Here is a 10,559-nt window from a genome sequence, read left to right on the forward strand (position 1 = left end):
ACTCACTTTTAATACCATACTTAGGTTATTTGCAAATTTGGAGAGGTAATGTCCAAATACATACACTTCTCTACATGTACTTCCTTCAGGTTTCTCATTACATTCATTAAACTATTTAATTCTCAAGGATCTACTGGAGACACAGTGAAGACCCCCTAAACACCAGTTAAGAATAAACCCATAATGAGAATAAATTACATACACATATCAATTGCTACAAGTCCTGTAAGGAGTGAGACCTTTCTACATAAACATCTGCTGCAGAATTAAATCTGATACATTAATAAAAGTCCTCCTCATCCAAATCAAACAATGGAAGTATAATAGTTACCCGATCAGTTAAAAGAATAAACCTTTTAAATAAATAAATTTGCACTACACCAATTTATGTCACTGGCAAAGGCAAAACCTTTTAAAGGAATAGATTTACTGTGCATACAGATCTCCACTGGGTATGTGTGTAATTATGCAAAGGAAAGGCATTACTTTTAAAGTGGATGAATGGCTGATACTTTTTGATTTACTGCTAGAAACAGGAAAATGGTAATGGCATGAAATAAGCATTTGCAAAACCGTTTTGGCAGACAGAAAATGTTTGATTTACCTAGGGCATCCATCAGGTTCTATACTTTAGATCAAAGTAGATAAATGGAAAGGCAAATGGATATTTTTGGGAAAAAAAAAAAATCTACAGCTTTTCTGTCAGCCCTGCAAGTAAGTTAAATATTTGGAGAGGGAAAAAGCCCAAGGCTCTTTGGGTGGAAGGAAGTAATGATTCATCACTGCTCTGGCAACTACAGCTTTCTGTATTTACCTGGAAAGGTGAGAATGGCATGGAAGTAGTTGTAACTTTCTCACCCTGGGCCTGATCCTGAGAGGTGATTTGAAGGCAGGTGGCAAAGCTCAACATTTCCACCTGCCACTGGAAATGGATAATGTCTACTCTGGGTCATATTTTCCTCTCAACTCCAAGTTGTTCACTCTCTTTTTCTCTCCTCTTCTGGCTTGAATTCACACTGGTGAAGAAAATATATTCCAGTCAAGACACCCACCCACCCACCAACCCCCACCCCAAAATCAAAACCCACTGCCTCCTTAGATTCTTTCAAAATCCATGCAATAGGAAAGCACACTGAAGGTAGGACAAGGCTTACTGGACAATTATCTGTGACAAGTCAGGAGACTGAAGAACAAAAAATCACCTTCTTCCTATGGCAGAATTCTTCCTAGAGGTTCCTAGTGAAAAGCATGATTTCTGTGTGCCATGATCCTTTTCTGAACCTCTCCTATACTAAAATGCATCACCAGGAGCTGTGTAGCGTATGCATTTTGTCAGTCCCTTAAAGCACCACTAGACCTGTGGTACATGTGTTGCACAGATGGTCTGAACATTCACAATAAATCCAAAATGTTTGGGACACATCCAATTTGTTGTGCTTGTGAAAATCCACAGGAGGGCACATGCACCAGATTTACTGCAAGTGTGCACACCATGTGCAGTGGGCATTTCCAGTAAGTGTCAGATTTGCCATACATGCATGGTAGAAAGGATTTGCTCATGTGCCAAGAAAAGGGTGGGATTACTTGACATCTGGAAATCTTGACAAACATACATAATCCTTAAATATAACCTCTCGACAAAATGTCTGGCTGGAGAAGGGCACGTCTGGAGAAATTCAGAATATGTCCCTCTGCCCGCTCCTTCAGGAAATAACGCAGAGTAGGGTATGGCCTTTCCAGCTCTTTCCACATCATTATGAACAAAAGCAGCAAATCCATAAGCTACTTCTGCATCCATTTATTCTATGGAAAGGTTGCCCAGCTCTTAAGAGGCCAAAGAGCAATCAAAACTCATGCCTTTTGCCCAGATAGGTAAAAAACCCAACAGGACTTATAATTATACAATATCAGAGAGCTGGCTTCTCTCTAGGATACTTGTTTCATACATTTATCATAACAAAATTAGCAGGTATCTGCTCCTGCTGACTTACATGGTCTGTATTTTTAACTCAGTAGCTTATCCTTGACCACTGAAATAGTGGAACATGTTAACCAGAGAGGTTGTAGAAACTCCATCCTTGCAGATATTCAAAACCTGTCTGGACAAGATTCTGAACAACCTCTTCTAGCTGACTGATCTTTGGGCTGGGGGTTTGGACTAGATGCTCCTTCCAACCTCCACATTTCCGTGATTCTGTGGTGAAAATCTTTCCCTTCAGTTTCATAGATGCACTTGCCTTCCAAGAAGTAATTCATTGATCATACATCTACCATAAGCCATGGTTATCACTGTATACAGAGAGTTCAAAGATGCTGTGTTTTTGGAGTGGGCCAAATCCTCTGCAGTGATCTGCAGTTACCAACAAAAAATGACCAAAAGATATGAAGTTTTACCAACAGAAGAGATTAAGAAGGATAATGCTAGCCCTCTGCTGCATTCCGATATCTGTGACTGGTGAACAACCCTTATACATAAGGCTTTACATACACAGCTCCACAGATGAGATGAAAGCCAATGCATCTTCAGACCAGGCTCAGCAAGCAGCACCCAGACCTTTTGTGCCAATATGCCCTCCAATTTCCCCTCCCCTCTCCCCAAGCTTATCTTTAGTTATGCCTCTTTGAAACAGCAACCCTGCTAAAGACTTCCACGTATGTAAACTCTTAACATCAAGACTCAAGACCATAAGACCACCAAATGCAGGATGCATGTACCCCTATAACAGTCAATGTACCTATGTGAGCTGAAGATTTGTGCACGTCCAGGGATACCTGAAAGTTGTACACTTTGTCTGTAGAAAAAGTCATTGCAAGCTTCCATGCAAGGAATACAATAAGTGTTAAAATATTGAGCTAGAAGTAAGGCCAGACAGTATTTCTCCTCCCGTAATAAATCAGCACAGTATGTATACATTAAATCCAATCCCTTGATGTGTCCAGTTTCAGTGATAAAAACTTGTGAGCAGGGCAAAAGTTATTGGGTAGAGATCGATATGCTTGCTGTTGTCCTTGATTGGCAATAATGCAACATCTTCTCCTTGACTATAAGAGGCGCTTTTGTGATTTGGGAGCATAAAGAAAATCTGAACTTGACAGATTTATATAGTAGGAATACACTAATGTCCTTTGACCCGCTTAAGAATAAATATGACCTACCAAATTGTCATTTTTATGGGTATTTACAACTGAGGCACTTTGTAAACCTAAGAACTAATATTTCCCAAAGGAAATCTGTACTCTTGAATCTTGATAAATTATTGAAAAATACAAGCCACTACCAGCCCCACAAATTTTCTCTTCAATTTCTCCTATTTTTAGTTACATAGAAGTTGTCAAAGCAGATTGGACCACTGATCTATTTCACTGGGTATGTTGCTGCACCCATGGCTAGTACTTCAGAGGAATTCTGTAATATTTTTGGCTATTTGATCAAGGCTGTGTAAAAAAAAATTATTTCCCAAAACTTGAAGGGTTTCAGTGCCCAACTGAAATATTACTCATATAATTCTTTAAGCTCTCAAATTACTATTAGAAAAGTATTACAAACTATAACTTCCACAGCCCAAATGCCACTAGCTGGATTTGCTCTCATGAATGCTTCAGTCAATACTTTAAACAGTGCAAGGAGTGAAATAAGCCATCCCAGTCCACCCAAACTCCAGTGCTCACCACCTCATGGGTGTAGAGCAGATACTCTGTAACTTAATAACTTGTTACTAACCAACTACATCCCTAATTTCTTAATTCTGCAGGCCAGGAGACCCAGGAAGCCTTCACTTGATTGCTGTATCTCAGCTCCACTTCATCTCACCTATCCACCCACTTGCCACCCACATTTCTTCCATCACCTTTGCTGTCTTTGCCCACAATGGCTTTCAGAAAAAACAAGCAAAATACCCACAGAGGAGAGATGGAAACTAATGAGGTGAGAACCTCTGCCCTTCAGAATCTTCTGGAGGATGACAGCGCATTACTATACCTCTATAGCTTGGTGTTAAGGAAACAGAAGTTTTTGACACAAAATTGATTATTAATATTGTCACCCATGACAGAATGGTTGAAAGCTATTTTCTTTTATCCTTAGTCTTCAGCAGAAAGTTGACAAAAAGCCAGCACTATTCAGTATTTTTCCAGCAGAAGCTTATTGTTTCTCCTTTTGGTTATATCCCTGTACAACAGTACAGATCCTCTCAAAGACTTTCAACACATCAGATTTTGACTAAAGCATCATGACGTGGCCCTCATCTCTACTTTTGCTCCAGTTCTAAGGGCAGCTGCTTTTCTATTTTCCTTTGCACATCTGTGGACAACAAAATCTTTTCTCTATAGCAAGAATGTCTTCATTAAGTCAGTTTCTGCCTTCAGCTTATTCTTAGTCTTCTGCATACTATAATCTATATATGTGCACAAGAAAGGCTTGAGAGGCAAACTGAAAAAGGAGGAAGCCGGAATAAACAATGAGGCAGGAACTGCAGGAAACTTAAGCATCTTTTCTTGCCCTTACTGTGCTCCCTTCTTTTTCATCCTTGTTTACTGCTGAATTTGGGATTCCTCCTACATTTGTATGAAATATGATTTCAACATCCTCTGTTTTGTGACCTCATTCTGATAGCAGTATGACATGGTGCAGCTAATACAGCGACTGTGGCACAAAGTCAAACAATTTTGAGTTTAACTACTATCACGAACAGTTAATTTCATATCAGATTTGGCAAAATTAGATATTTAAAATTTCCTCACTTACCTTACACTTTTACACTTCATGTTGTTCTCTAAGTAATAAAAAGGTCCTAAATACCCACTGATTCATCAGCTCCTGTGTCCTACACTGGATATTCCATTTCCCTTTGCACAGGTAGTAGGACAGAAGTAGAAGTTGCATTTTAATATACAAAGCACCCAATAACCCAGCAATCCATACAACCAAACAGCATCTCTGTCTCATTCACTTCAAGGAGAGTGACATCCTCTGGAAAAAGAAATTATGAAACACTAACATTTGCTGTCTGACACTGAATTTACTTTGTGAAACAATGAAAATTTGACAGTGACAGGAAAGAGGGAAGTTAAATGTAGACAGAGTGTAGTAGTTTCACCCCAATTCACTAAAATCCCTTTTTGACATCTTGAAAGAAACCTACCTGTTAAGAAAATCAACAGATTTTTAATCAAGATAATTACCCTCACACATCTTTTCCTAGTCTTAAGTGTTTAACAGGAAACATCTTAGGCTCTCTTTACTACTTCTAAAGCTTCAAACTGTAAGCAAAGAAACAGACTATGTTGTGAAGTGCAACCCTTTTGCCTCTTGTGAAAGGCTTTCCTATTTGCATTGCAGAAAGACTTTTTTTCTCCCTAAAATTATCTGTGCATTTAAAGATTGGGGTGAAAAAGCCTCTATTACTCTCAACATTTCGTTAGAAACCATCTAGCCTTACTTTTAGGTCAGCAGCTGACTGTTTCCTCTGTTTGCTGCAGACCTATAAAGGCTGAGAGGAAGGAGCGATGTTTTTGTCTGTAAGCAAAGCACCAGAGAGAAAGAGAGTCATGTATGAAGGCTGGAATATTTCAGTGCCCCAAAGGCATCGGTCTGAGATAGTGTATAAGCAAGTAGTAACTTTGCCAGCTGATGAATAATCCAAGGAAAGTATTTAATAGGTCTGTTTGGACCTAAGTGAGTGAGTGTCAAAGTCTTTTTGACAGATGAAGCCAGGAATATGAATGCAGTCAGGAAACTATGCAACATTTTCAACTTAATATTGACCAAGTATGGACTTTTCAACAGAAGATTGCTAACCAGTCATCACATGAGAATGATGTCACCGAAGTTACTAGTCCTAACACAGGTCTTTAACAGACACCCTAAAGGAATTTTATCCCTAAAAAGAAGTGTTCAAAGCATCAAATAATCCTTGTCACTAACAGTCAAGCAATGGTTAAGAGTAGGGAAAAAAATGGAGAGAAGTTCTATAATGCCTTAACACGAACAATTTTTTGCAAGCCCCAGTACAAGCACTGGTTCTTGCAAAAGCAAGGAGCTAATTGGGTAGGTTTCCCTGACACGTCTCAGGCAGGAATACAGCTCTGTCTCTCCCTGAATGATTTTAAGTTCTGATGGTATTTCTGCAGCAGGGACCATAGAGTGGAGGGGAGGGTCAGTTCTGCTACACACCGTGGCATGTCAGCCCACAAAAAGAATATCTCAGCCCAATTCTCTGCCCATTCTGAACAATATATTATCTAGGTCACATAGATAAGCACTACAAATGTGCAAGAAAAAAAGCCACAGACAGTTCTGTTCCTAAGCGCAATTTCTAAGTTCCTCAGCACAGCAAACACTGACTGGATGTTAGGGCAAAGGTTCAGGAAGTAAGTGAAGTTTTTTAACGCAAACCTTTAATGGTTTCTTTTTGAAGCTACATACATCTAAATCTGCTCTTAAACCAAGGAGCTGTGAATTCCAAGCCTGGATTTGCTACAGATATCACCCTGTATTGCCATAATTATCATGCAAACTTCAGCTTTCATTCCTAAAGGAAAAAATGTCTCCCTAAGCACACATACCAGCAGAAATGAGCTCAGAAACATAACCTGGGTGTGAACTCATGAAGTCTTAACTGAAGATGCTGCAAACAACCTGGAACTACAGCAAACATCCCCACGCACCTCCCTCAAGAGAACCATGCAATGTAGCAATTTGTCATGGACTCTGAGATTTTGCTAAAGCCAAATATTTTGGTTTCCTTCCCCCTTTCTGCTCTGCCAGGACCTACCTGAAAGACCTTTATATTCCTCAGTTTTCCCCCAGTGAGTAGTTTGTTGGAATAGGTGCAGGAAACAAGAATGGGACTCCAACATGTAATCAGGGAATCTGCAGAGTCAAAATAATGGGATGAAAGAACAGACTAGCAGCTGGATCAGCTGCCTAAATGACACAGGGAAGAAAATGTCTGAAAATTATCCATATATCTTACAAGCTTACATATTTGGAGCACCAAAATAGGCAAAAATCCCTTTGCCTTATTAGACGAGGATAAAAATATTACGTTTTATGAACGGAATGAGGGTTTATTAAGATTTATACATTGATTTAGACCACAAAGTCTATTATTACCAGTGAGTTTTATTTCTCTATAATTTCACTAAAGGAACCCCCATTTTACTAAGTATCTTTCCTGTACTAAAGGTGATACTGAATCTTCATGTAAAGTTGTCCTGGTTTTGGCTGGGATAGGGTTAATTTTCTTCATTGTAGCTAGTATGGGGCTAGGTTTTGGATTTGTGCTAAAAACTGTTGATAATGCAGAGGTTGTTTTAGTCTTGCTAAGTAGTGCTTACACTAGGTTGGTTAAGGACTTTTCCAGTTTCCCATGCTCTGCTGGGTGCACAAGAAGCCTGGACGCGACGCAGCCGGGACAGCTGACCCCAACTGACCTAAGCGATATTCCACACCATATGACATCACGCTCAGCGTATAAAGCTGGTGGAAGAAGGAGGAAGAAGGGGATGTTCAGAGTTATGGCATTTGTCTTCCCAAGTCACTGTTATGCATGATGGAGCCCTGCTTTCCTCGAGATGGCCGAACACCTGCCTGCTGATGGGAAGCAATGAATGAATTCCTTGTTTTGCTTTGCTTGCGTGCACGGCTTTTGCTTTACCTGTTAAACTGTCTTTATCTCAATCCACAAGTTTTCTGACTTTTACTCTTCTGTTTCTCTCCCTGATCCTACTGGGGGGGAGTGAGAGAGCGGCTGCGTGGGACTTAGTTGCAAGCTGGGGTTAAACCACAACAGAAGTAATTTTGCTACACAAATGGACACTTACATTCTCTCTGCTGGTTCATAAGTTAACAGCAAGAACCACACATGAAGCTCAGGTGGGCACATTAGGGAACTGAGCTGTGGGCAATTACTGTTATATTTGCACAATCTGGTTTTAAGTTTTTTTTCTGCCCAGCACAGAACAGACATGAGTGAGTACAGTAACTATGCAAGAGCAAAACCTGAGAGAAAGAAGAGATCCAACAAGAAAGGGAGGCTGCTATCTGACATTTTAAAAGGGCAAATCGAAAGCAATCAACACCCAACAAAATGCTCAATGTAGGATGAGGTGATAGCTTAGGATATACGTAGGATACTGTAATGAGGCTAACAAGTGCTGTGTGTTTTAATGTAAATTAACTCAAGATTATCTCTTCACATATTTAAGTGAAGCACTCCAAATTAATTAATACATATTTAATAGAAGTCTTCTTGAACAGCTGTTATTTACTTCTGGAGTTTCTACACATTAGCACTGCTTGCTTTGTTCTGCACTGAAGTTGTTCATGCTCCAAAGTACTTTAACAACTTGGGCTGTATAAAAATTGAAAGCTCTTCCCAAAAGAGGCAGCCTTTCTGATAACTTAATATTTTTACATTAAATATTCAAACACTTTCTGAACAAAAGGTCAAATTCTACTTGCAGCATCTGTGTGAAACAGGCAAGCAGATGCTTAATGCTGCTAGACGAATACTTTCGGCATAAAGAATGATAAAGAGTTGGCTATCAGTCACATTTCCAGGCTTTAAAATCAGCTTTCCTTTACTTCTGTTCTCTAAGTTCTGCACTTACCATTCATACGTAACAAAATAGACCCAAATTATGGCCTGTTCCTTCCACAAGTGTTGCACAGTGGTGTGTTAAATGAAATCCTGACAGAGAAAGTGCTGTCTACTCTATGCATTGGATGAGGATTACACCAACTCATTGGGCTCTTTGTCTTACAAAGACTACTGTGTATGATATTACTTCATTTAGACCTACAATGCATACAGCATTGAAATAAATTCTCACCACCCCTTTTATTCAGATGAAAACCCATTTGAGTCCCAGTCACTTCTGAGTTTTTAGGCTGTGAGTGAATAGAAACCAATTTGAGAAAAATGCTGGTAACACATTATATTTTCACATTCAGTGATGAATGGGACTTTTGGCAACTGTAATCGGTTTCTTTAAACATAGTTATCATCACTGAACAGTCCTTATCAGTGTATGAGTTGCACTTTTCAGCTGTCTACTTGAAGATGTTTACTCTTCTCATAGCACTAGAGCACTGGCTATTGCTCATGGCTTATGTGTCAGCTTTTCCAGCATACAGGCTTACTGAAAATAACTTTCAAAGTTGGTAACAAATGTATTAGAAAATACCTGATGGGGCAACCATCATTAATTCTTCTGTGCAATGATATATGAAAATATATGCAACTTGTGAAAGGCCTGAAAACAGTTCTAAATACACAAAGGAGAAAAATACGTACTGATTTAAGCACACTGATATTACTGATACCTAAATTCATTCTTTTTTATTTAATGTGGTGTTTTTCACAATAAAGAGGACATAACATGGAACTTACTTATTACTCAGGCTAAGAACTCTAAGACTAAACCAGATCAATGCTTTATCTGGTAAATATGCTGTGGAACACTGATTTAGAAAGCATCTTCACGATCCTCAAATAATTCTGCACTGCCTATACCAGCAGCTTGGAGTTAGAGCTGCAGATGCAAGGAATGAGGAAGATGACCTAAATTTTGCCCACACCCCTCCCTGAGCATGGCTGGTACAAGACTGGGTTAGCTATCAGCTAGAATCAGTTTCCTGATCCCTATGAGACCACATGAATGCTCCTGCTGGCACAAGAGAAACAGTGGGGACAAGTGGTTGGGACAGAACTGTTGGTTTTGATGGAAGTCCAGACACGTGGCAGATTAAAACTCTTGTGTCAACATGGACTTTGAAAAACTAGTGCTGGCCACAGTATACAGGCACCTGAAAGGATTTCTATGCATTGAAACTTTGTCAGTGTATTTAGGAGGAAAAGGGAGAAAAGAATGCCAAGGTTGTCGTAGGGTCTAAAGAATCTCTTTTCCAGGAGGTCAGCACACCAGAGATGTTTCACTGCTTTTGATGGGAGTCATGTGGGAGACAGACTAGTCCAGAAAAAAAGAAATGTGAGACTTAATCTCATGCTGTGATGTTCTGGAATCACCATTATGTTAATGAAACCAAATTTCTTGAAAATCTTTTTGCCTTTGGAAGGAGGATTTATCTTTTGTTCAGAGAAGCACGGGTACTCTGCCAGCTGACACAAAAATATATGTTTGTATACTTGCTTTGATATCTACAATATAACTTTCATTAGCATCAGCAGAAGCCTGATGCATAGCTATCAAGGAAAGAGAGAGAGAACCTAGAGGACAAACTTAGCTCCCAGACCCAAGGAATGAAAACATATGCCCACATTTTATACAGCCATGACAAAACAGGTATTCTTTGGGTTATTTTAAACTTCCTTAGAGCTAAAAGATCAAATTCAAGGGGAATCTCTTTACAACGTACACAGTGAGACTGTAATATTTTTCCTCTACATTTTACAGGAAAAATGGAAATCTGTGTTTACCTGTCAGCTTTGGTAGAAAGGCTTCCATCATAATTACACCTTGTGTATTGGAAGGAACCTGGCAGTTTTTCACATCACTAATACTAGTCTGGAGAGGTAAAAAGCTGTAGGAGCTTG

At 39.4% G+C, this 10,559-nt stretch overlaps 1 protein-coding gene across 2 annotated transcripts in view; it reads right to left on the reverse strand.

The window, feature by feature from the left end:
* The window catches only part of C8H19orf12 (chromosome 8 C19orf12 homolog), a 36,918-nt gene extending 26,359 nt beyond the window's left edge, over positions 1 to 10,559 (reverse strand). Inside the window, exon 1 of one of the 2 annotated variants that reach the window (XM_064459492.1) lies at positions 10,443 to 10,559. The gene's annotated coding sequence lies outside the window, so the exon portion shown is untranslated. Of the gene's footprint in view, positions 1 to 6,773; positions 6,875 to 10,442 lie in introns of those variants that run through there. The other variant, XM_064459494.1, reaches the window with a different exon arrangement.

This window comes from Phalacrocorax carbo, chromosome 8 (genome assembly GCF_963921805.1).
Source record: "Phalacrocorax carbo chromosome 8, bPhaCar2.1, whole genome shotgun sequence".
Lineage (NCBI taxonomy): Eukaryota > Metazoa > Chordata > Aves > Suliformes > Phalacrocoracidae > Phalacrocorax > Phalacrocorax carbo.